Consider the following 25,955-nt stretch of genomic DNA (forward strand, 5'->3'; position numbering starts at 1 on the left):
TGTAAATTTCACCAACTAAAAGCCTGGCTAGCTCTCTGGCATCCTCTCCTGCTACTCTCCTTCCTGCTCTTCTGCATCAGGTACTGTGGCCTCTTTGCTGTCCCTGTCCACCCGACCTCAGACCTTTGCACCTGCTCTTCTCCATATGTGAAAATCTCTCCCCCAAGATAGCTCTGTTCTCTGCTCATTTATGTCTCAGACTGTGTATATATATACATGGTCAAGTAGTATGTTTTTTATATGTAAATATATATCTGGTTCCTTGTCTGTCTTTCTCCCCCACCCCAGTCTCATCACTAGGATGACTTCTGCATGCCAGCTCATAGACCAGTACCTGCCACAAAGAGGTGGCTTAACAATTATTGAACAAAACACCACTCAAAACTATTCAAATCTCACCAGTTCTTCCAGGTGTTACTTGTGCAGTACTGAGCTGAGATTTTATGGTTTATATATACTTCAAAACATCTGGTTTTGAAATAATAAATCTCAGTCATAATTCTGAGGAATTTGCCCAGTGAGTAGAACTTAGAACTTTCTTAACAGAAATTTCCTCCAGTGTTTTGCCTCCTTTTGTCTTTGATATTTTCCATCTAAACATCTTACTCCCTTCTCTCTCATCTGATTTTAACTTTGCCCTGCTATGTCTTGTTCAAGGTACAACATTTCAAATTCTGCCTAAATAAAATGATTATATCTTCTCAACATCCTCAGATCCTTTAAGAGGGTGCTGGAGAATGAGAAAATCAAAGACTTGAGAACCGCTCACTTCTTTCTTCTATCTTCCTTTGCTCTTTTTGTTTCCTGCATATTTTAATCTTTCCTATTTTATTTTGTAAAATCAAGGAGATTTATGCGGACAAAGTTTACTGACTTCAATACTATGGTACAAATTATTGCCTCTGGAAATCATATCCTGCCTTTAAGAAACGCATCACAGATGAAGCCCCTATTCTGGATCAGCACACACATCTAATTAGGTAAGAAGAAAAGTATATCAGGAAAGGTTGAAAGTTGCAGGCATAGGAAATAAATTGACTTCTACTCAAGTTACCACCATGAATATACAGAGGAAAGGACCTGCATCTGTTTCACATTGTAAAAGCCTTAGTGCCCAGAGCAGCATTTCAAGCCCAGGGGATGGCCGACAAATGTTCATGACAAGGATGCTAAGGCCATCCACAGCCTGACCTCTGCAGCAGTTCTGGTAAAGAGTGTCCGGTTCTTGATTTACCATCTTAATTTTATGTGATTCTGAATATGCTTTACAGGCTTTAATTCAAATTACCCACTTCTGACTTTGTAAATGAAATAACTAACTGCCTACCAGACTGCCAGCTCCTCCAGGGCAGAGATTTTGTCTTACTGACCGCCACAGAAGCCCATGACTGCAGTCCCAGACGTGACTCAGATGTCAGTTCCTTCTAATTCCACCTCCCTGAGAGTTTCTTGGACTGCAAGAAGATCCAACCAGTCCATCCTAAAGGAGATCTGTATTGGGTGTTCATTGGAAGGACTGATGTTGAAACTGAAACTCCAATACTTTGGCCACCTCATGCGAAGAGCTGACTCATTGGAAAAGACCTTAATGCTGGGAAGGATTGGGGGCAGGAGAAGAAGGGGACGACAGAGGATGAGATGGTTGGATGGCATCACCGACTCGATGGGCATGGTTTGGGTAGACTCCAGGAGTTGGTGATGGACAGGGAGGACTGGCATGCTGCGATTCATGGGGTCGCAAAGAGTCGGACACGACTGAGCGACTGAACTGAATGACTAAATGAAACAACCTATCATAGTTGCACTTCTAATTGCTGTCCCATCCCATACTTGAGAATTTCAAACTAAGAAAGCTCCCCTTCTGAGTCTTTGACAAATAGGCTAATTGGAATGACCTAATAGCCTTTCTTGTATCCATATCCACCCCTGACCAGAAACAAGGTGGAAAGATCAGCTTCCACCAGTCACCCCCCCCAAACCCCACCCTCTCACCACAGCCTACGCCAACCCCCACCCTCTCACCACAATCTACGCTGATGCAACCAACTCCATTCACAGCTGGGTGGCCACAGTTTGTTTTCAAAACAAATTAATCTACTCCACCCTCTTAGCGATCTTCTCAAGCCTGGCACTTGGGAGAAAACATTGCTTGGTCCTACTAAAAAGCAAAGTTATCACATTGACACTCACATGCTTACAAGAATGAGGAATGCAGAAACATCACTGTTCAGAAGACTATAAGAAATGGGCCCCACCAAGGCAGATCATCAGAATTCTGTCCTGACCGTGAGGCCAGGCAGGGATCTCTCAGAAGCCAGGATGTTTTGTAAAAAGGGGCACCAGATTCATCGAATCAGGGGACTGAGGACTGCTCCTACCCCGAGACCGCTGTTCATCAGAAAACTGGAGATGCTAGCAAAGAAAAACACCCAGTGCGGGTCTCGACCTATTCCAGGATGCTCTGCAATGCTGCTAGAAAAATTACCTTGGCCCCTTCCGCTTCCTTGCAGCCATTGCTTAGCTTTCCACGCAGACGTTCAAAATAGGGCCTTTGAAAACCCTGCCCTCAAACGAAGGTGGTTCAGAGCAACACTTTGGCTGATATCACAAGACTCCCAGGACAGCGCTTCGCTGCTTCCTCAGCATATGCCAGTGCCCATTTTACAGGGGCGATTTATAGTCCTTCTCTCAGTAGAGCGAGCCAAAGTTTTATAATCTTCATTAAAAATCAGCACCACATGTAATAATACAGAATACTGCCTGTACACAAGGGGGCCAAGTTATAGGTGTTCAGGGAAACGTGGCAGAATTTCTTGGCCCTGGCAGGCGTAAAGTTGCAGGCACCAGCACTATACTAACACAACCTCCTTTTATTGCAAATGTTCCTTCAGTCGAAGTCCTAATTACTTTCTGTAAAACCCTAACCACCATCAAGCTTTCTTCCGACAGGGCAGCCGCGCGATGGCCTTCAAGTGCCGCAGCAACACCCTGGCGGCCTCTCGAGTGGGCGGCAGGGGAGGGGGCTGGAACCCAGCAGGACTGGGGCGGCAGCTGCGAGGTAGGCTCTCGAGTGAGCTTCGCAATCGCACGCGCACCCTGGCGTGTGGACTTAGACGCCACCTCGGTGGGACAGGCGGACGCCCTCCTGGAAAGGATTCAAAAGTCAGTATCAACGTTAGGTCAGAAGCTACTCTTTCTCACCCCGTCTGCTCCCAACAGGGGGACCGGTCAGCTTTGAGGGGCCCGCGGAGCATCTTTTCCTGCCCCTTCTTGGGAAACCGCTAGGCAAGCCCAGAATCCCAGGTCTCGAGGTCCACTCCCCTTCCAGGGTCTAGTGCCCCGGCTCTGCCCGGTCCCCACGTGCCATACCAGACCTCACCTCTCCAACCACCCCCTCACCCCCAGTCCTGGCCTTTCAAGGCCCCTGGGCGAGTCCCCGGCCTGGCTGGACCGAGCCAGGCGTCCAGGAGGGCCGGGAGCAGAGGGCTCTCCAGGCCTCGCGGCCGCACAAAGCGGGGAGAGCGGCGGCGGCGGCGGCGTGAGGCGCGCCCCCTCCCGCGAGTAGGCCGAGCGCGCGCCCGCCCCTGTCCCTCCGCCCCAGCCCCCGGAGCGCCATTCGCGGAGCGGCTTACGCTAGTCGCCGGGCGTACGGCGCCCCAGCGGCCGGGGAGGTGCGCTGCCCGGCTCCCGTAAAGTTATTGTGAATGGGGAGCGGGTGACGTCAGCGCCGAATGTCAACAATGTAGCGATTGAGAGTGTGGGCGTTCCGGGGAGAGCGCGAGCCGAGCGGCGCGGAGCAAACAGCGCCGAGCAGCCGCCGCCTCGCCAGCAGCAGCAGCAGCAGCAGCAGCAGCAGCAGCGGCAGCGGCGACCGTGCACGCCCGGGCTGCGGTCGCAGCAGCGCTAAAGCCAGCGCCCGCCGCCGCCCTCGCCACCCCGCCTGCCCACTCCCGCGGCCGCCGGGCTCTCGCTTTCTCCCTGGCCTCCCCTCGACCCTTCCCCTCCCCCTTCCCGCCACTCTCGGGGGGCTGGGGACGAGCTGCCATGTGATGCGCCTCCTCTCCGTGAGCTTTCGGTGACCCCCACCCCTCCCCGATCCGCCGACCGCCGGGAGGGGGCTGCGGGCTGGGAGGACGCGGGCAAGAGGAGACGGAAAAGAACGCAAAGTTCTCTGGCGAGGTGAGTCCGTGGCCCGCGGGTCCCGGGCCCCCGCGGCGGGGCAAGTTGGCCGGTGAGGGGGCGCGGGGGAGCGGGCTCGCCGGACTGGCGGGGAGGCGTGAGGAAGCGGCGCGGGAAGGGAGCCGCGGCTGCCGAGCGCGCACGCAGCCGCCAGCCGAGCGCCCTGCCCGCTTTGATGGCATTTTCTAGGAACGGGAAGGGGGTGGGAGCTGAGCAGGCGGACGCACGGCTGCGGCCGTGCGCTCTCTCGCCCGGCTGTTTACGGCGGGCGAGGCGGCATTGTATTTTGCTCGCGTCGACGGGTGTTTTGGAACAGCAGGGGGAGGAGGAGCAGAGGGTAATAAGTCAGGCGTGGGGAGGGCGGGCAGGAGGGAGGCGCGCGTCCGCGCGACCGGAGCAGCTGTCAGACCCACGGCCCTGCGCTCGGGCCCCCGGCCCGCGATCGCGGTGCCAGGCCGGGCGGCCTCCTCCCAGCTCACGGCGTCCGCGCCCGGGGCTGCTCCGCGAAGCTTTGCGCTCGGCTGTCAGCCGCCGCTTTGCGCTCGGCTGTCAGTCGCCGCCGTGTAGCTGAGACTACAGCGACCGGCGGGGTATCAAAGCCCAAGTTTAGGGTCCCGGGAAGACGCAGCCCGGGGACTCTCGGCGCAGACCTCGGGCTGCGCGCTGGGTACAATCGCTACTAGCCAAGGACCGAGTCATTGGCATGCGTCCCGGGGAGCTCGAGCCGAGGGGCTTGTGCCTTCAGACAGGAAAATCTTGCACCTTCCTCTTCCACGATTCTGCGTGAAATCAAAGTGCAACACACACCCCCTCTTCTCCCTGCCTGCACTTCAGTCTGCAAACCCCTTTTGGGCTCCACTTAGGAGAGGAGTTTATCCAGGGGACACCTCTCCACCGCCCCCTCACCGAGGCTCCCAGTGGGGTCTCGCAGTTTTTCTGCTCTCACCCGGTGCTCAGGAGCCGACCACCCATGGAGAGGGAGGCGGGCGGCGCTCCTTGGACTACCCTAGCTGCCCGCGAGAGGGGACTCGAGTGAGCACCTCGGCGACCTCGGTTTGGCCGGGGATTTGCAAGAATTCGGACCGTAGGAGGAAGCGGGCAGGGCCGGGTGTGTGCGTGTGAAAGGGACCGCGCACCCCAGGCTTCCAGGGTCGTGGGCGCGCGAGGTATCTGCAGCACCGTCTCGCATGTAGGCGAGTTTGATAACTTGGGGGGAAGTTCCTGCACCGCCGTCAGATGGTTGTGTCTGTGGCCGGAGAAGGAGCGCTTCGCAATTTGCCTGTCTGGTCACCGTCGTCTCGACGACCCGTGACCCCTGGGAAACAGGAGGGACGAGGGCGCCCAACCCCGGGCAGAGCTGCGCACTCTCGGCCGCCTGGCGTGGGGAGCGGCGGGACGCGGCGTTCCTCGGCTTTCACCTTCGCGGTCTAGTGCTGCAGTCTCTCACTCCCGGTGTAAATTTCATCTGTTGAGTGTATTTAACTAAAATGGGTAATTACTTTAGATAAAAATCCTTTCCTGCCTAGTGGGAACCTTGGCAGAGATGCTGCCTAATGAGATATTTTGCTTTTGTCTGTTTAGAGTAAAATTAGAGATGTTAACTCTGATAACGGTTTTCTCAGATCATTAAAATGTAACATGTAGGAAAGGCATGTTGAGCTGCGAAGGCTCTGGCTGACATGAAAGAAGCTGTGCAGGGAAAGGCTGCCACTTGGTTGGTGGAGGGGCTATTTTGGTAAGGCAGCGGCGTCTCGCTTACAATGTGAGATTGCCCCACCCTGGTGCTCCGGCAGCTCGCAGCTTGTGAGTAAACGGCGGTTTTCATTCTTACAGGTAATAATAAATGTGAGTCAAAATGACATCTTGTTAGAATTAGCCTTCAGTCTGTAAGAGAGATGGCTAAATAACAGTGTTGCATTCAGACTGCTCCCGTGAAAGGTCTGTCACCATTTCCATTATAAATGCAGTTTTTCAGGAGTTTATAATTTCACCACAAAACTTTTGAGTGGCTGAAATGTTTTTCCCTTCTAGTGTTCTGCTTCAAAAAAAATGCGATGATTGCCCACTTCCATCCTATTTGCTGTTCCTGAAACTTGAATATCATTCAGATGAGCGTCCCAGAAATGGAAAACACAACCATGGAATAAAGAAGTTTTGTTAGAATATACTTTATTTGTGCCAAGTAATATTTTTATTTTGGATTTTGGAAGGCTTTACGTTTGCCATTTGGTAATCATAAATGTGTTAATTCTGGTATCTGTCATTTCTGCAGGTGGATTGAAATGTCAGTTCGTGTTGTATATGCCAGGATTACATGGAAGAGCATTCTCCTCATATATGTGTCTGTGAGCTCATAGCTAAATTATATGCACATCTGTTAGTTACTTATCAGTTCTTTGTATGTTGCATATGAAGATCTGCAATAAAGGAGAAGAGATAAGGCAGAAAGAAAGGAAGGGAGTCAGGGACCCCCTCTCCCCCACCCCTATAACTTTTCAGCATTTCTAGTGCCTGAGAGAAAGCCATTCATTTTCTTTCTTTTGAATTATGCCTTTGACTCAGTGTCTTCAGGCCAGTCCCTTTCAGTCACTCACCTCTGGCTGCAGAGTGAGGGGCTTAATTATTTGTAAACTGCTCTGACATCCGTGGATGAAAAGCACTGCAGAAGTGCAAAGTATTGTTATCCCGATATGGAATTTAATGATCCATTACAGTTCATCAGGAAAATGCACTTTGCGGCGATGGTGGGAAATGTTCCACCTGATAGAGGGTAATAATAACTGCCTAAAAGTAGGGTCCGATTACAGATGAGACAATTAACTCTAGCCATGCGCTCTTCAATTTGTTGCAATTCATTTAGTGATCAAAGTGAGTCACCGAGAGCCAGATGGTCAGGTTCACATCTCTCCTAGGCCAGCCCTTCACTTCTGAGCCCACTGTCTGCACAGGCAACAGGACTTACTCATTAGTGCTTTTGAACTGTTCCTCAGAATTTGTGATCGAGGCTCCTGGGATGCCGACAAAAGAGCTCAGGCCAGTCTGTATTGTTGCGAGCAGTTTAATTTTACTTGGATTAACTCATGCTTAGTGTCTCTGGGATGGATCCAGCCTTAACAAGGGAGGAGAGAGATCCTAGTGGCTCTCTAGCTCAGCGGGGCTGGGCTCCACTGCCCTACTTTTTGTCTACTTCAGACTTCAGGGGGTGCAGTGTCTGGCTTCTTGAAAATGTTGGCTTATACTCAGTTACATAAATACCCTCCTGTCTGGCTGAGGGGTGGGGACCAGGACTGGCTTGGTGGGCACGTGACCTGCACCGTTGCCCAGACCCCCTCCCCTCTCAGAAGGACCTCACACATGGTTTAATCTTCTGCTCTTGTTCTTCTTGAGATCTTTAATAATTCTGGAACATGGGGCCCTTCATCTTCATTTCTCATCGTCTTGAAGAGGAGGGGGCATGGCATGGAGTGGCAGGCAACCACTGCGCCATCTCAGCTCCTTGTCATCAGGCAGGAAGGGGTGGGAATAGTGGCTTTGCATCGCCACACTGATTTTTCTGAGGGAAGCTGGATATCAGGGTTTTGATGTGGAATCCCCTACTTTCTAAATATTTGCTCACACTTTTTTTAAATAACACTGGGCAGAAACATTGTAAGTGCTGGAGCTGGTCTGTAGGCTGTCTGGCTGCCCACTACTGAGTGAGCTAGAACATCTTACTGTTTAATATTTCTGTCTTTGGCTATTTTCTAAAGGCCTGACATATCGTAGATGATTTTTGAGTCTACAACAAGTGAATGGTAACTGTGGTCAGGCAAATTGAAAAAGGCAAGAAAACCCAAACTGAATCAAATGAAATCAACACTGAGTCCCACTCAGGGGTTGATAGCTTTCTTTTTAACAGAGAATACAGTGTGAAAGGCCATATAATTAATACCAAGGGCACCGTATAATCCTCTGCAGATCTGCAGGTAAATAATCTATTTCTTTGGGTCACCTGCCCTCTATTTAATTGTTATTGACCAGATCGGGTAACATGGATGTTTAATGCCTAAGGACTCCTCCAGGAGAATTTGACATTTGCCAACACCCACTAAAACAATAGCTGTGATTTATTGAATGTTCACCATGTGCCAGAAACAGTGCTGACTCCTTTCCCTGAGCATTGACTCCTCATTTCCTTCCTTGACTCCTCAGGGCAACCCTGAAAAGCAGGCATTGTGCCCATTCTACAGAAGAGGAAGGTTCTCATTGGAAAGGATTTCATCAGAAGGCAGTGTGTGTTGCCCTTACTGTCTAAAGGTTATTTCCCTATCCTGTATATACAGTCTAGCCCAGAGTCAATGACTAGTCATGGCGTTGGGGGTCATAGCATACAGAGAACCCAATCTCTACCCTAGAGTACAAGGAATAGGGAACAATGTAAGATGCAACATAATCTGTCAAAATCTGTGATTCATACAGCAAGCAGTGCATCTGCCTCCCTGTCTCCTTTCCCTGTCAGGAAGGTTCCAATGACATAGGACCCTATCAGAGGCACAGGCAGTTCAGAAGTCAGGGCTGGCTGCAAAAACTGGCATTACTGGAGAAGAAGAGAAGCTTTCGGCAGAGCTGAAGCCGTGTTAGGGAAAGGCCTTTGGAATGATAGAAAATCGCTCCTAGATTGCCGATGACAGCATATGACCTATTTTTGTCCCACTTTTAAATTTCATGTAAATATTTACATATTGTTCAAATCCAAACTGAAACCTGCTCTGAATTAAACATTTTGTCAACTCAGATTGCCCAGAATTATTACTCATCTTTTTTTTGGGGGGGAGTCCGTGATGATATTTAATAGAAAAGTAGCTCTTTCTTTGTCAATTTAAGGTTTTTACTCCCCCCACCTTTTTTTTTCTTGTTAATTTCAAATGTCAGTTTCCCTAAGACTGAACCTTACTCTCACCATCAGCATGCTACTCAGCTTCCCTAAAGCTGGAAGTCTCAGAAGCACCAGTGTGTCCTTTTCAAGGACCATTTCTTTTCTAAAGAATATGGAAATTGAACCTGGTCCTACTAGTGGCACTACTTCAAAAATCAGGCAGGAATGTTGCTTTCGTTTTTCCTTGAGCTACTTTTTTCCAAAATAATAAATCTTCCCAATCTGAAAGCATTTCACGTACTTCTTCATCCTCGTCGTTGGAATTACAGCCAAAATGTCTCTGAGTCTTCCCCAGCGACCTCATAATCACGGCTTCTCCAGCATGTTACCCTGGTTAACTTCTCTTTTGTTCCTCAGCCTGATTATAAATTGGCCTTTGGTTCTGAGATGTGTCATTTGCCTCCCTGACCTCTTTGTTCCCCTCCTGGTGGCAGGAGGACACGGCACTGATGCCCCTGCCAGTGGCTGCCTGGTTACTTGTTCCCTCTCCTGCTTGTATCAGCTTTTTCTTCCCTTTTCCCAAGCATTGCCATCCTCCTGTTTCCAGTTTTCCCATACTTCTCGTGATTATCTTCACTTATTCCTGAGCCTGCAGCTGGTGTGTGGACAAACTCCAGCTTAGTGCAGAGGGAAGCATTCTGCATTTCCAAGTCCATTGTCAAAATTCCAGTCTTACTCCATCCTTTTGTCTCTCCCTCGCCACTTTCTGTGGATGCTTCAGGAGTTTCCTCAGGCTGCATGTGTCTACCCCATAGAAGGCTTAGACTTTGGAGTTTAAAGCTGGGAGAGCTCTGTGTGGTTATTCCTGTTCTTATACGTAGAAAAACAAAGTCAAGCTGCTGCTCAGTGAGTTTGCTTAGTCTCCCAGGATCTACAGATTATAGACAGGTTTTATATTCTTCCCATCCTGTATTCTCCTAATTATCAGGAGCTCATGGATGGCATAAGATGGGCCAGGTGTCCAGAGATGGCATTCTTTAAAGGCAAGTGGCTCATTCATTCGCTAAACAGATCTTGAGTATCCCTTATATGGCAGATGTAGTGCTAGGTGAACACGATGCTTTTGGGGAGCAAGTCCCATCATTTATCAGATAGCCACAGATGACTTATTGCAAACTCTGAGAAGGAAAGGTATTATATGCACTGGAGGGATGTGACCTAGTTGGGAGGTTGGGGCAGCCCTGCCCAAGGAATTATGGAGTCAGCTACAATCTGAACCTGTCTGAAACTAGCTCGTTTTCCCCCTAGTCTCCCTAGACTGTAAAGAAGGCTGAACACTGAAGAATTGATGCTTTTGAACTGTGGTGTTGGAGAAGACTCTTGAGAGTCCCTTGGACTGCAAGGAGATCCAACCAGTCAATCCTAAAGGAAATCAGTCCTGAATATTCATTAGAAGTACTGATGCTGAAGCTGAAACTCCAGTACTTTGGCCATCTGATGCGAACGAAGAGCTGACTCATTGGAAAAGACCCTGGTGCTGGGAAAGATTGAGGGCAGGAGGAGCAGGGGACGACAGAGGATGAGAGGGTTGGATGGCATCACTGACTCAATGGACATGAGTTTGAATAAGCTCTGGGAGACAGTAAAGGACAGGGAAGCCTGGTGTGCTGCAGTCCATGAGGTCGCAAAGGGCTGGACATGACTGAGTGACTTAACAACAAGTCTCCCAAGCCTATTAATTCACTCCTATCTGTGGCCCTTTGGAATATTGCATAAACCATGGTATAACCCGTTGAGTCATTTTGGCCAATAATGGTTCCTGTATACAGAGTCCAGAATTGATTTATTTACCTGTGTCTTTAGAACCTGATAAAAACAGAATTAATTGCCAAGAATATTGTTTGTTTCCCTACTGGAAAAAAAATGCAAGTTAGCATTCTTATTTTGGGCATGTTGAGGGTCATTTTGACAATATTTGAGTGATTAGAAGCTGCAGGCATGCCCTCCCAATTGTCTAATATGTGTGGGCCCGGGGGCAAGGGGCTTTGGTGAAAATGAGAGTCCAGCTGATCAGAAGCCCCTGCCTGTCCCAGACCGGGAAGGTCTCCAGACTCTGCAGACCCAGGGTGATTATACAGACTGTTCTTAGCACAATTTAGGAGTGCAGACAGCATCTGTTTAAAACAAATTGACTTCTTATGTGCTAAAACTCCTCTATTTTCTTTTTTTCTAACCTGTGTTTGGAGCCTTATATGTGTGTTTTTCATATTAACTATTTAATTCATATAACCACCCGGAGGCAGGTGTGATCGTTCAAGACTGAGTCACGGATGTCACTTGGCTAATGAGTGGCTGAGCTGGGTTCGGACACAAGGTGTCTGATGCTAGAACCTGTTTTCTTAACCACATGCTGTTCTGCACCCCCTCTTCCTTTTTGCTCTCCATCACATCTCAGAAGTGGAAATATAGGCCATCTCACTCTATTGGATATTTTATTGACATCTATCTGAAAGATAAAATTGAAAAATAATTTCTCAGTGAGCCTGAGTGAATGCATCCTTTGTCTTTCTCCTTTCACTTAATTCATTTTCTGATAATTGCATTCCTCCGTTCTCAGTGTCCGTCTGAGGATTCAGAAGATGGAAGTGATAACATGTCAAGACACAGGAAGAACTAGACACAGAACATGAATCCTAGGACTCTGTTCCCAGAGTTTTTCTGTAACTCATGCTTCTACCCTCTTGTTATGTGAAGAATATGTTTATAGCTTTCTTTCTTTTTTTTTTTTCTACTGAGGAGGAAGAATTTCATTCAGAACCAATTCTGTTACAGTTCCTAATGAGAAATATTAGCTGCTAGTAACAGATAAAAACAGGTAACCTTTGCTCCATTCTAGTCAATTTCAGGAAGAGATTATCTTGCCAGGTTAGCATGTTGCAACTGTCAACAGGAGATTTGAATGATTTTAAAGGACTTCGCTAGGCAGTTGGTTTGGTAGTGACCCCGATTACCCCGGGTTTGCAGGGTGACTGTTTAGAATGCTGACTCAGCCGTGTCCTGGGCTGGACGTCCAAGTTGTCATCTTTAGTCAAGCAGCATTATTCTTGGAGCTGCTGGAACATTAAGCATACGCTTGAAGCTCAATTTGGGAAATGATCAAGCATATGACTGTACTGTGCTTATTCTTCAGTATTTAGTTCAAATTTTGGAGATGGCTAAATGGGGAGATGCTTAGTGTGTCACTGTTGGAGGTTTTACGTGATTAAAAAAATCAAGCAGATGAGTGTATAAAGATTTCTATGCAAACAATGATGAGCTTAAATTAAAGCTGCTGATTTAGTGTGAGAATTACTTGCACTGATTTGTAGAACATCTATAGAGGTTCAGGCTTCCATATTATGCAAATGAATGAGCCCTGAAGAGTCAAACTGTGAAAAAAAAATGAAATTAACTATAAAAGATATTATTACCCATTCAGCAAGTGGAAAATGTAGACTTACCTAGAGTTAACCCTTACTTTTCATGTATCTCCTTGAGAAGATCGGTGTCGGGGTGATGATCTTGGCTGCATTGCAAAGAAGCCATGCAAGGCTTGCTCTTAGTTCTCCCAGTGTCCACTTTCTGTCCTGACTTCACTCTCTGCTCTGCTCCCTTTCGGCCACCCAGTGCACTTAACCAGTCCCCTCCTTGCCTTTCAAAACCAAATCTCAGAAAAGGATTTTATGAAAACTGTCTTTTGTTGTTGTTGTTTAGGTATGGAGTCGTGTCCGACTCTTTATGACCCCATGGACTGAAGCCCACCAGGCTCCTCTGTCCATGCGGATTCTCCAGGCAAGAATACTGGAGTGGGTTGCCATGCCCTCCTTCAGGGGGTCTTCCAACTCAGGGATTGAGCAGCAACAACCTAGTGTATTACTTCCTTCTGAAGCATCAGCTTATTAATAGGAGATAAAGTGGAAGAAGTAAAAACGCTAGCGATGGGGCTAGTAGAATCTCATATACTGGTAATCTGGTGATGGTAGGAAATTTCTGAGTAGAGAGAGGGCTCTATATAAATCCAACCGTGGAGACAGAGAATATGGACAAGCAGATTAGAACATATAAACCACAGTAGTATTAAAAATATGAAGAGCAGATGATTTTTAATGTGGTAATATGTTTGTCAGAAAGCATCATCTTTCTCTTGCCAGACACTTGATCTGATTGCATAAACCTGGGTAGCAAGATGGTGTGTTATTTGACATTTAAACGGAGGTTCAGGGGGAAATCACTTGGTTTATAATTAGGAATTTTTGTCAGTCAGTAGCAGTGAACCTGAAATACTCTATTATCCTTAAAGGTTGAATTTTAATAGAAAAAAAAAAAGCAATGGGTTTCACGCATCTGCCTCCCCACCCTACACTTATATTGATCAAAAACTGAGTTGATAAGTCTCTTTCAAAAGTGACATGCCCCATGCTATGCGCATGACTGGTGGTGACAACTGGACATTCGGAGGGGTTGACTGTTTAATGAAATCATGCTTTTTTAATTTTTTATTTTTTTGGCATGTGGGATCTTAGTTCCCTGACCAGGGATTGAACCTGTCCCCTCTACGTTGGGCGCACCGAGTTTTAACCACCTGACTACCAGGGAAGTCCCAATCCTGCTGCTTTTAGATAGACGTGTTGCCTTCTGAATACCTAGTTGTGATGAGTCTGAACTGGCTTCCATTCTACCCTTCCCCCATGCAGACTCCTCCAGCAACCATGCTATGTTGAGTTGATGGCGCCATCTAGTGTCGGTCTGTGGAAATGTCCTGCTGTACTCATCTTTCATTCTCTGGGGGTCAGATCTCTTGGGTAGCTGGGTAAGGAGAGTCCCTGCTCTCTGGAGTACACTGACTAGTAGGGGGAGCTCTGCCTAATTCGTACTCTTCTTCTGTCTTCTGTTTAGTGCTGCCCCTGTGCTTTCCTCTGTCTCTGACGCCATTTCTTTCTGGTCTCCTCTTTCTCTGGTACCCCCTCTCTGTAGCTCTTCTTCCTTTCTTTTTTTTCTTTTCCAACTCTTGGTGAATTTTTTGGAACAACAGCAACAAAAAAATTGAAACTCACAGCTGATAAAAGATTTTCCTGATGATAAGTTATGGCAAAATAGGAGAGTGTCGTGCATTTTAAAGTGGAATTAACCATGGAAGGTCATATTGGAGAACCAGAGTGAAACTGGACAAAGTCTGAAAGTGTCACCTAGAAGACTGCCTCTAATGAGGTGTTTCAAACAGTCACTCAGTAATGTTTTCTTTAGTTTTTAATTGGCTTTGGAACTATTGTTATGGTATTATTTTCTCTTTTAAAACTGCAAATGTAACCTTGAGTTTTAAATTTGAGACAACCTTCATGGAATATCCCGAACATCATGGTGTTTCTGTGTGGGACGATGTGTTCTGAGTTCTGAATAACCCATTTCCCTCTGGAGTTTTGGGTCCAGTATTAAGTGAGAGAAAGAAAGTGAAAAGACATGTAGGACCCAGCCTGAGATGTGATTACACCAGGACGTTCGTGGGATCCGAATTCGTGTACAGGTTTAAGTTCCCACATCAAACAATAAATTTTAAATTTCCACTTGTGTTAAACATCTCGACATTGTGGGTTTGAAAGTAAGTCCCCTCTGAAAAACAGGAACTGTGCTGGTCTGTTACCAGTTTTTGTGGTCGATCGGGCAACTATTTTGATTTTTGTCAGAAGGGAGGAAAAGCAGTTAAATCCAGTTAAAATTAAAACTGGTTAAAATGAACTGGCTCGTGAGATTTGAGTGCAGCTGTTCCCCACATCACAACACGGAGAGCGAATTGTTTATTACCACCCTTCAGTGTTATTAGTTGTCACTTCTCTGTGTCTGTTTGGGGTTTAACCTTGGAAAATAGGATCTGCGAGGGGAGAGAGGTTCCTGTTTGCCAATTTGCATGTACCTTGTTTTTGTTTTTGCCGGGTAGGTGTGCGCGCCTTCTGTCTGCGAGAGCCATTTAGCATGTCAGCAGTTTCCTACCAGCCGCGCGTGCTGACTCATGCAGCTGTTACAGCCCTCAGCTGGCCCCACTGTGATCGGCCCACAGCACCAGCGCCGCCTTGGAGAGCACCTCGACCATTTTGCTGCGGGGAGACTATTTTCAGATCTGTGGTCACTGCCGAGCTGGGTTCCCTTCTCCCTCCAGCAACCAGATACAGCTTTTGTTTCCCCCAGATAGAAAACTGGGCATATTTCTACCTTGGTGACTGCATGAGCATCGCAGTATTTCTGGGAAGCCCCCAAAGAAAACCGATTTTTACTTCCTTTTAATTTTCTGGGGCTCTTTATAGGGAGAGGGGAGGGGGGATGAGAGTAAGAGAAAGGGACTCTGCTGTTATTTCCTCCTTAGCACCAGAGGGAACTCTTCTGAACAGTTAACTGAGGTTTTCCTGGTGTAACCCAGACCTGACCCACTTCTCCCCGTGTCAGTGAAGAGTGTGTGCCCGGACTGGGGCAGTGGGCAGGAGGTGTTCAGCAGTCAGCCCCACTTTGTTTTATGTGGTTCAAGTCCTTAAGTAATGACAGATTTTGTTTATATCTGTTGCATGTTATTAAGTTTAAAAAAAAACATAAAACCCAAACCTGACCTCGGGTCATTTTAAAGCTGGTATGTGTTTTCAGAAATGGTTTCGCTGTTTGTTTTTGGAGTTCAGTTCTGCTTATTTTCATCGGAAAGTGAAAATGTTACTTTTTTTTGAGGTTTATAAATAAACTTCCTTTTGGAGATACAAGTTGATCAGAGCATCCTAAACTGTCTTGAGAAAGATGATTAAAGTGAGATCAGTTAGGGAAAGGAAAGCTTTACACACCCATGTGGAGTTTGCCTCCATTTTTTCTTTTTTTTTTTAGCTTCAATAAGCATTCTGAAGCAGCTTTGACCAGTAATAAAGAAAAAGCCAAGCCACAGTGACTGTGTGTAACATGATGTTGATGGAAGTTCTTGGTTTCCGCTGATACAAATGACTCATCAGTATCAATAGAATTGTGACTTCTAATAATAACACAGTGCAAGACCTTCAAAACATGTGGTTTTCTCCCTAGCTGTTAGTGAAAGGTTGGAAAATATTAGTTTGAGCTTTTTTTTTTCTGATCTCTTGATTTCACCCAAGTTTAAAGTTGTTTTTTGTAGATGTGATGATCACACTATTGTTTTTTCATCTTACTGTTTTTAGTTTCGTTATGACCAAGTCGCCAAACTCAGATCATTTCATCGTTTAGAAATCTGTGCAGTAAGCATCTCCCGGCGGGGCTGTGTTTTGAGGGAAATGTGGCTGAAAAGCAAATCCTCCCTGAACAGAGAAAGGAAAAAACTAGTCCGGACTCTGGTCCACCAAGCTGCCAACCTTCTCCACAGCGTCTATTGTGGAGGGTTGTGGGACCGCTGACTAGCTGATTGCCATGTGAGTCATTGTCAGAGGATTCCAAGAGGAAGGGTAACAGAAAATGCGAGTCAGAGGAAACGGCCAAGCGAGAAGGAGCAGCTATGACAGGAAGGACGGTGCTGCCCCGTTTCCAGGGCTGAAGGGCTGAGACCCACAGACCCTGAGCATCACAGGGCGTTTAGGTGTGTATTTGTAAGTTGCAGCCTCTCTGCTTGCGTCTGTTTGTGGGAGCTTTCTTATTTTGCTGTTCAGTTTTGGTTTGTTCTGCCTGCAGTTTGGCCAGACCATCAGAGATCGCTATCTTAGCTCGGTAAGACCACAGAGGTCTTACCCCAGGGCCTTTCCTTTTTGCATTATGTAGTGAAAGCAACTGAACTTCTAGACTATGAAATCAGCACCTACCTTTATACAGCTTTTTTTCTTTCTGAACACTTCATCTTTAGAAATGTTGCATCACTAGTTTCCTAGCTACTAGAGCCAGTGGCCTTTGTGCCTTACCTGCTCTGTTAGCCTTGATCTGGGGAATAATAAATGCTTTAAAGAGAAGCGCAAAATGAGAATGTTACTAGTTGAAATTTTGTGTCAGTCTTGCCTCTCTCACAGCTCGTTCTAGATGGCTCTTGTTTTTCCTTGCCATCTTCTCAGCATTTTTTAATACTTACGCCTCCCTTTACTCTCTTTACCCTGGTGTCTTGCTCCCCGGTAGCATTTCCTTTCTTTGCCTCTTGTTCTTCCTCTCCCTTGCCGAGTCTTTACATTTCTTTCTCTGTGTGAACACTTACCTCTTCTCGTTTGTTCTTGTAGATTCTTTCTGCTCCTGCCTGCATGCACACACCCTTTCTCGCATCATTCCTAGACAGACCCAGGCATGTGCGCACATATGCACGCACTCTGTGTACATATGTGGACACATGTACGCCAACACAGTCCCCTCCCTGACCCTGGTCTCTTGCTTTTGGAGGCCCCACGGTGGCTCTAGGTGCTCCTATTGCTATCTCTTCCCACAGCTGGTTTCTGGGAGGGGTCGTTCAGACAAGAAGGGAATTGGAAGGGGAGCGTGCACTGGCTTCCCGCCTGGGTCTAAGAGGGAAGGAGGCTCGATTCTGAGGCCCCAGGAAAAAACCCAAGGGAGGCTCTTGACTTCAGAATCCAGTTGTTTAGTCCCTAAGTGATGTCCGACACTTTGTGACCCCCATGGACTGCAGCACGCCAGGCTTCCCTCTGCTTCACTATCTCCCGGAGTTTGCTCAGACTTGTGTCCATTGAGTTGGTGATGCCATCCAACCATCTTATGCTCTGTCACCCCCTTCTCCTGCCCTCAGTCTTTTCCAGCATCAGGGTCTTTTTCAGGGAGTCAGCTCTTCACATCAGATGGCCAAAGTATCGGAGCTTCAGCTTCAGCGTCAGTCCTTCCAGTGAATATTCAGTGTTGATTTCCTTTAGGATTGACTGGTTTGATCTCCTTGCAGTCCAAGGGACTCTTTAAGAGTCTTCTCCCACACCACAGTTCAAAAGCATCAGTTCTTCAGCGCTCAGCCTTCTTTATGGTCCAACTGTCACATCCGTACATGACTACTGGAAAAACCATAGCCTTGACTATACGGACCCTTGCTGGCAAAGTGATTAGGAGGAGGTAGGCCTGAGCTTGGGGAAATCAGCCAAAGAGAACAAGGTGTTGGGATGATTCTTCCACCAGCCTTGAGTTGGAGAATCTTGATGGGGTGAGAAATGCCTCTGGATGGGATGGGGTGGTTGAGGAGTACTCAGGGGAGGAGGAGGCTCAGAACTCAGGGTGTGAAAGAGGATGGGGATCGTCAGCTTGCCTCTGGCTGTTAAAATGCCCATGGAGCCTTGTAGGTCCGGGGGAACTGGGAGGAGATCCCGGGGATACCCAGGCTCCCTCTGCGACCTTGAGCTGTCTCTTGCCCCATCAGAGAGGCCTTCCCCGACCCTGTGGAGTGGGGGGACCACCCTCTTTTCCAGGCACACACTCTTCTCCTTCCTTTTCTCTGAGGCTCTTATCACCCTCTGACCTCCTGTATGTGAGGTTGCTTGTCCATCTGTCTCCCTCACTATGAAATCAGCTCCAGACTCCAGGGTCTTTGCCTCCTTTGGTCACTGTGTAAGTCCAGGGGCCTGCAAAAGTGACAGTACAGGGCTGCTCATTAAGCATGTATTTGTTGAATGAATGAACTTACTGACTGTCCCTTAAGACTCACCTGTGGCTTCTCACTGTCATAGAAAACATTCAGAGTCCTCAGAAGAGCCTTTAAAGCTCCTTATAATCTGTTCCCAGGCTACCATTTCAGATATATGTTTCATCAGTGTTTTCTTCTTGCTCAACTTTTGTTAGATATCTCTCTAACTAACTTATGTTTTTATTTTGTACAGTTTCTTAATGTATGTGTTATATCTGTTGGCTCTGAAGTTCTCTTAATTTGTCCTAAATTTACTTACTGTGGCAAATAGAGAATGGCTTGTCAAGGGGCTTGCTCTTTGCAGGGAACTCTGTTAAGCCCAAGTTATGGTATGTAGAATACAGACCTAGTAGAAAGCATGGTCCCAGATGGTAGGGAAGTTAGTATTTCTGGAGATGACATATATAAGCATGAAGCATTTGAAGTACAGTGCACAGAGCAGGGTATGATCAAGGGCCGGGATGAATAGTCGAGGTAAGTGTGGTCGGAGTTGGAAGAAAAGAGAGCTGGCAAAGATTGGACATCAGGACAGCCTTAACAGGAGGAGTTGAATCTGTTTATGTCCTTAAAATGATTGTGGGGTTTGCTGAAATGGTCCTAATTACCTAGCTGATAGCCTTCGAGATCTTATAAATGTCAGGTTCATCAGTTTTTTTGTTCCATATCAGTCATTGTCAGTATACTTTTCCTGACCATTCCCAAGTAAGACCTTCTTAAGATGTAATTAATGAAGGGATATGAAGGACTGTTAAGTGCAGACCTAGAAAAGTCTTCTGTAATAGTACAAAAAGTTTAAAATGTATGAGGAGGCCTTCACTTTAATTGTTTGAAAAAATGTGAATAGAACTTCAGTTCATTAAAACATGAGGAGTAAGAAAACAAGCCCAAGGTGGTTGGTGATATTTGTGGGACATCTGTGGTACGGTTCCCGCATATGTAAAGAACGCATGAATTGGTAAGAAGAAGCCAGACAGCCCAGTAGAAAAATGATACTGTACATTCATAAACCTGAACAAGCACTTCACCAAAGAAACCCAAATGGCCAGTTGAATAATGTATGCTAAATAAAATGACAGTAACACACCATACACTCTCTCTGGATTGGCAGACGTTTACATATCTGACATAACCATGTGTTGGTGAGGATGTGCATGCTTGGAAGTTCTTGTAGATAGTTCGTAGGAGTATAACTTGATACACTTACGTTAAAGAACAGTATTACTGAACCAGGTTCAACCTGTTACTGACTTACAGACAAACAGTCTTACTCCTAGATACACATTTTGGAAAAAGTCTTACTCATGTGCTTCAAAATGGATAAGGAAGTTGTGGTACATATGTACAATGGGATATTTGTTGTTGCTGTTTAGTCAGTAAGTCACATCTGACTCTTTGCGACCCCATGGACTCTAGCCTGCCAGGATCCTCTGTCCAGGGATTTCCCAGGCAAGAATACTGGAGTGAGTTGTCATTTCCTTCTCCAGGGATCTTCTCGACCCAGATCAAACCTTCGTCTCCTGCTTAGCAGGTGGGTTCTTTACCACTGAGCGACCCGAGAAACCTGCAGTGGAATATTACTCAGCCACAGAAAGGAACGAATTTAAGTTAGTTGAACTGAGGTGGATGAACCTAGAGTTTGTTATACAGAGTGAAGTAAATCAGAAAGAGGAAAACAAATATCGTATATTAATACATATACAGGGAATCTAGAAAAATGGTACTGATGAGCCTAATTGCAGGACAGGAATAGAGACTCAGATGTAGAGAATGAACTTGCGGACACAGTGGGGAGAAGGAGAGGGTGGGACAAATTGAGAAAGTAGCATTGAAATATATATATTACTATATGTAAAATAGATAGCTAATGGGAAGTTGCAGTATAACTCAGGAGCTCAGCCTGATTCTCTGTGACAACCTGGAGGGATGGGATGCGGGTGGTGGTGGTGGAAGGGCAGCTGAAGAGGGAGGGGATACATGTATTCTTGTAGCTGATTCATGTTGTTGTATGGCAGAAACCAATACAGCATTGTAAAACAATTATCCTCCAATTAAAAATAAATTAAAAAAAAAAAGAAACACTGACAAGAATGTTCCAAGAAACATTGACTAATAAGAGCAAAAATTGGAAACAACCCAAATGCTCATCAACATCGTATTCAATTAACTCATTTTGCTGTGCTTACCCACTGAGATACTGTTTGGCTATGAAAAAAAAGAGTCAATAACACCACATACAGGAGGGTGTGCGAGGTGTGTTTAAGAGCAGGGTTTCTGCCTGGGTTCAAAATCTGGGTCTCCCGCTTACTTTGTGACCTTGGGTAAGTTTCTTAACCTCACTGCTCATCAGTTTCCTTACCTGTACATTGGGGTAAATGATAATGTCTGCCTCATAGGGTTGTTAGAAGATTAAAGGAGTTAATATTTGTGACATGATTAGGAGAGTGACTGGCATGTAATAAATTCTAGGTAAGTGTTTGTTAAAAATGCCTACATCAATATGGGTTAATCTTAGAAATACAATGTCCAGTGAGAGAAGCAAAACACAGAAGAATGCATATAAAATGATTCCATTCATGTAAAGTTCAAAAGCATGCAAAACTAAGTGGATTGCTTAGGGATGTACATATAGATGTTAAAATTATAAAGAAAATTAAGGCGATGATTGCCACACACAAAAAATCTGTATAATGGTTACCTCTAGAGGTGATGGAGTAGGATATGGTAGGGAAGGAACTCTTTAGGAGCTTCCAGAGTCCTCAAAATGTTTTATTGTCTAGCCTGAATAATGGTCCCAAGAATGTTCTTTTAAAATAATTATTATTTTAACTGTGTGTGGATTTTTTGCAAATGTATATACTTATTACATATCAGATAATACATTTTTTAACAGATTTTGTGAGTTGTTATTTTCTGAAAATATTTCTGATTTGATCTGTTATTTTAAAATTACCTAAGAAAATGCCAAACCCAAAGTAGCAAGGTGACATTTAGCAGGCATAAATGTAAATTCCTACATTTGAGTTAAAAAAAAAAAATAACCTGTTCAAGTACAGAATTTGCACACCTGCTTGATACTTGTTCCTCTATAAGACTTTGAGCTCCAGTACAGTGTGGTCCTTGCTTCTTACTGAAGGTGACATTTCCGTAGAGCCACGTTTAGTGAACTGTCCCATTTAGATAAGACTATGCAGTGATTTTGCTCAGCTATTCCCAGACCTGATTGTCCCATGTGCAGAATACTGTGCCCCATCCCTGGGGACTATTTTAAGGAAGATACTGACCATGGATGGAGCATCCTCTGTGATCAAGATGTTTAAGGATCTGGAAACTGGCCACTTGTAAGAGTATCCAAGGAAGTGGGGATGTTTAGTTTGGCGAAGAGAAGATGTAGGGAGAGAAAGGGTGTCTTCCGTCATTAGAAGAGGAAATCAGCTTTCCTTGTTGTTCCACAAGTCAGATGCCTTCCGTGTCTGCTGGTGGAGGCAGGTTTCAGCTCCTGGTGGCTGGAGACTTCCAAACAAAAGCTGTGGGCTCTCCTTTAGGCTTGACTAGAGTCTTGGTACCTGACGTGTGGTTCCAGGCCCAGCAGCATCAGCGTCATCCAAAGCATGTTAGAATGCAGAATCTCAGGCTCACTCCACACCTATGGAATCATCTGTCTTTTTATCAGGATTTCCCTGGGGATTCATTTACACATTAAAGTTTGAGAGGCACTGGCCTAAATGTTTCTAAGATCCTTCTTTGTAATTCTTAGGATTCAGTGATTTTATTTAAAGTATATGCTCAACTGAAAATTACCAGTTCATATGTGACATTATTGATTTTAAAACCTTGACTGTAGTTAATAATAAGGTATTTTATATTTCAAAGTTATTGAGACAGTAGATTTTATAAGAAAAAATAAATTTGTAAGTATGTGTGGTGATGGATGCTAACCAGACTTCCTTGGGTGATTATTTCACAGTATGTGCTATGCTTAGTCATGTCCGATTCTGTGTGACCCTATGTACTGTAGCCCACCAGGCTTCTCTGTCCATGGAGATTCTCCAGGCAAGAACACTGGAGTGGGTTGCCATGCCCTCCTCCAGGGGATCCTTCCAACCCAGGGATTGAACCCAGTTCTCCTGCACTGCAGGTGATTCTTTACCGACTAAGCCTCCAGGGAAGCCCATTTCACTATATATATATATATATGTGTGTGTGTGTGTGTATATATGTATGTATGTATGTATGTATGTATACACACACAAATATCAAGTCACTGTGCTGTACACCTGAAACAAATACAATGTTGTATGTCAGTTATATCTCAATTTTTAAAAAGTAAAAAATAAATGCCTGAGTATGTTACTCAGTATGTTATAAAACCAAACAAGTTTTTGTTGCTAAATTAGTTTGAAATTTTTATGTCCATTTTCCCCCTAAAGTAAATGTAGTGTTGCTTGTGTTTTGGGGCACCTTATAACAATTACAATATAATATGTGATTTTTTTTTCTTTTGAATATATAGGACGAGATTCTTATTTTAAAATTGTGTTAATTTATTCAAATTTTTCTTCTGTAGTCTTTAAAATTTGCAGAGTGGATTAAGGTTCTGGATACCTCTTAAGAATGCTCAAAAGAGACGTTTAAATGGTAAAAATATATCACATTGATTTTGTATTTTTTTTGCTTGTGCATATTCCATATTTTGACCTTATAGGAACCTTCGAAGTCTGAATATTTATAGTGATTCTCCACAGTGCCCTTTATCTTTTAGATACTAGATCTGAGATCAAGTAAAATAGTTTTACCTTTTTCCCCCTCAAAAGATCATGACTAATTTAAGCTCATTTCTTATTTTCCTTAAAGATTTGCTACTCGTCCTTTTAACTGATGAAGTTCAAGTGGAACCCATGATTCATTTCATCCTTTTCCCTTTATGTAATTAGTCATTTATTCTTTTGATGTCCACAGTAAAACTAATACTTAGCATGATAGTCTTAAGATTCCAAAATAAAAAAGTTCTTAAATGACTTACAATCAGATATAAAATATGCTTTACTGTATGGCAAAAATGAATAGGGAAAACTTCTCATGAATAAAAGATGTTTTTTTTAAGGCCATATAACCATGAGTTACTTGGCTTAAGCACATATTTCCAGATCTGTTTTCCTTTAACATGTAGGACAAAGAAACTGTGCTTTGATATTTGGCTTAGATATTATTAGGTGATATATGTCATCTAGATAAGATAAGATATGACAAATGGCTTTATAAAATGTAAGGTACTATAGGCACTTTATTAACTTCAGTGCATGATAATCCAGTTTTCACTTTAATTTAGCAGGGTTTCCCCTCCTTTTCTGGAACTGACTTAAACAAAATCTAAATTCCATCTTAGTGTGAATCTTTAAGTTTCGATTTCTTTATCCATAAATGATTTTGAATAGATGTCACCACGGGTTATCATATTAGTAATTGAGAGGTGGAAGGCTAGACTGTTTTCTGTAAGCTTGCTTGCTTGTTTTCTTTACTTGTTCATTCATTCATCATGAATATATACTGAGAACTTTCTGTGTTCAAAGCTCTGGGCTGAGTGCTCTGGTAAGACATTAAATGAATAAGCCAGTCCAAGGTCCAAAATTATTTGTGATTTATAAATTTATTTTTAATAATTATCATACTTTTCTGAATTTTAGAATGTTTGATCACCATTTTAAATACTGAGTAGACATGAGATCGATGGTGAACTTGATAGCTGTTAAAGATACAATTGTCTGAAGTATATACTTCAGTTTTTAAGAGCAGGGTTGAGGAAGAGTACTGCATATCCATATAGAGTTTACCTGATCTCAGATTTTTTTCAGAATTCTTTGCAATCACATACTCCAGTCTAGTCTGTGCTGTTTAATACGGTCGCCACTTAGCTGCACGTGGATTTTGACCACTTGAAATGTGGCTGGTCCAAGTTAAGATGTGCCACAAGTATAAAATATACACTGGATTTCAAAGATTTAGTACAAAAAAAGACAAAGTACCTCTTTAATAAGAATGTTGTTTACCTGTTGAAATGATAATATGTAAGATTAAATGTTTTAAATTTTATCTATTTCCTTTTACTTTTTTAAATGTGACTACTAGAAAATTTTAAGTTACGTATGTGGCTCACGTTTTATTTCTGTTTGAAAGTGCTGGTCTAGATTCTAAAGTGTAGAGTGATTGAGAGCTCTCAGAGAAAAATATCAGAGCTTACTTAACACAGAGTTTTAGAGATGAGATACCACTGACAGAATCCACTCACTCAAAAGAAGAAATCTCAGTCTGCACCTTTGCCCTACTTTGAGACATGCCTGCTTTCCTGAGCACACAAAAAGAGCATTGGTAGAACGAGCATTTTAATATCTGCAATGTACAGAGTATTGAAGGGGATTAAAATAAATATCACACAGGTCCCTTCTTTTAGGAAAAGATCCAGCCTACTGAGGAGACAAGATATGAGCATATGACTTGTTATATCATAGAAAGAGAGAAATAGCTATTCAACACTCTGATCCAAGAACTTGGTGGAAGCACTCAATGGAAAAGGAAAGAAATGTCACCATGGCAGGGAGGGGTGCGTTGACTGGGTGCTCAAGACTGGGTAAGATTCCACTGGGCAGAGGGAAAGGGGCATGGTGGGGTAGGAAGGGGATTGAGTGGAAACAAGCAAGAAAAGATGGAAAAGCACAAGGCGATCGAGAGGTCAGCTGAGTCCGAGGATGGAGTGTAAGGTATAAGTAGAATAACTGTTGCATATCTTTGTTAGAGTTTCCCAGGTGGCCCCCATTGTAAAGAATCTGGCTGCAATGCTGGAGATGTGGGTTCAATCCCTGCATCAGGTAGATTCCCTGGAGAAGGGAATAGCAACACACTCCAGTATTCTTCCCTGGAGAATTGCATGGACAGAGGAGTGTGGCAGGCTATAGTCCATGGGGGTTGCAAAAGAGTCGAACACTACTTAGCAACTAAACAACAGCAAATCTTTGTTAGAAAGTCCCTTAAATAACAAAATTGGTAATACTGTATTTCCAGTCACATTTATACTTACATTTGTATACAATCTTATAACTTAAAGAATTCTCAATAATATAGTATCATTTAATATTTTAGGCAACAGTGATAAGCATTTTTCTTTTTTTGCTAAAAGTACACTGTTATGTCATTTGCTTTTTGCTGTTGACTCCATTTTATAGAAGTAGAAAGCAGAGAAGCCTCACTTGCATAATTAATGATAAAATCTTGAATCTGAATTAAACTCTCTAGCTCAGTTTTGGA

The 25,955-nt window shown here is 44.6% G+C and overlaps 1 protein-coding gene across 4 annotated transcripts in view; it reads left to right on the top strand.

Moving 5' to 3' along the window:
- Positions 1–3,768: 3,768 nt before the first annotated feature.
- The window catches only part of BACH2 (BACH transcriptional regulator 2), a 378,167-nt gene continuing 355,980 nt past the window's right edge, over positions 3,769–25,955 (top strand). For all 4 annotated transcript variants that reach the window (XR_014064956.1, XR_014064954.1, XM_081528504.1 and 1 more), the window contains exon 1: positions 3,769–4,179. The gene's annotated coding sequence lies outside the window, so the exon portion shown is untranslated. The remainder of the gene's footprint in view (positions 4,180–25,955) is intronic.

Source organism: Giraffa tippelskirchi, chromosome 9, assembly GCF_054371585.1.
Source record: "Giraffa tippelskirchi isolate mGirTip1 chromosome 9, T2T-mGirTip1v1.2.pri, whole genome shotgun sequence".
Classification (NCBI taxonomy): Eukaryota; Metazoa; Chordata; class Mammalia; order Artiodactyla; family Giraffidae; genus Giraffa; species Giraffa tippelskirchi.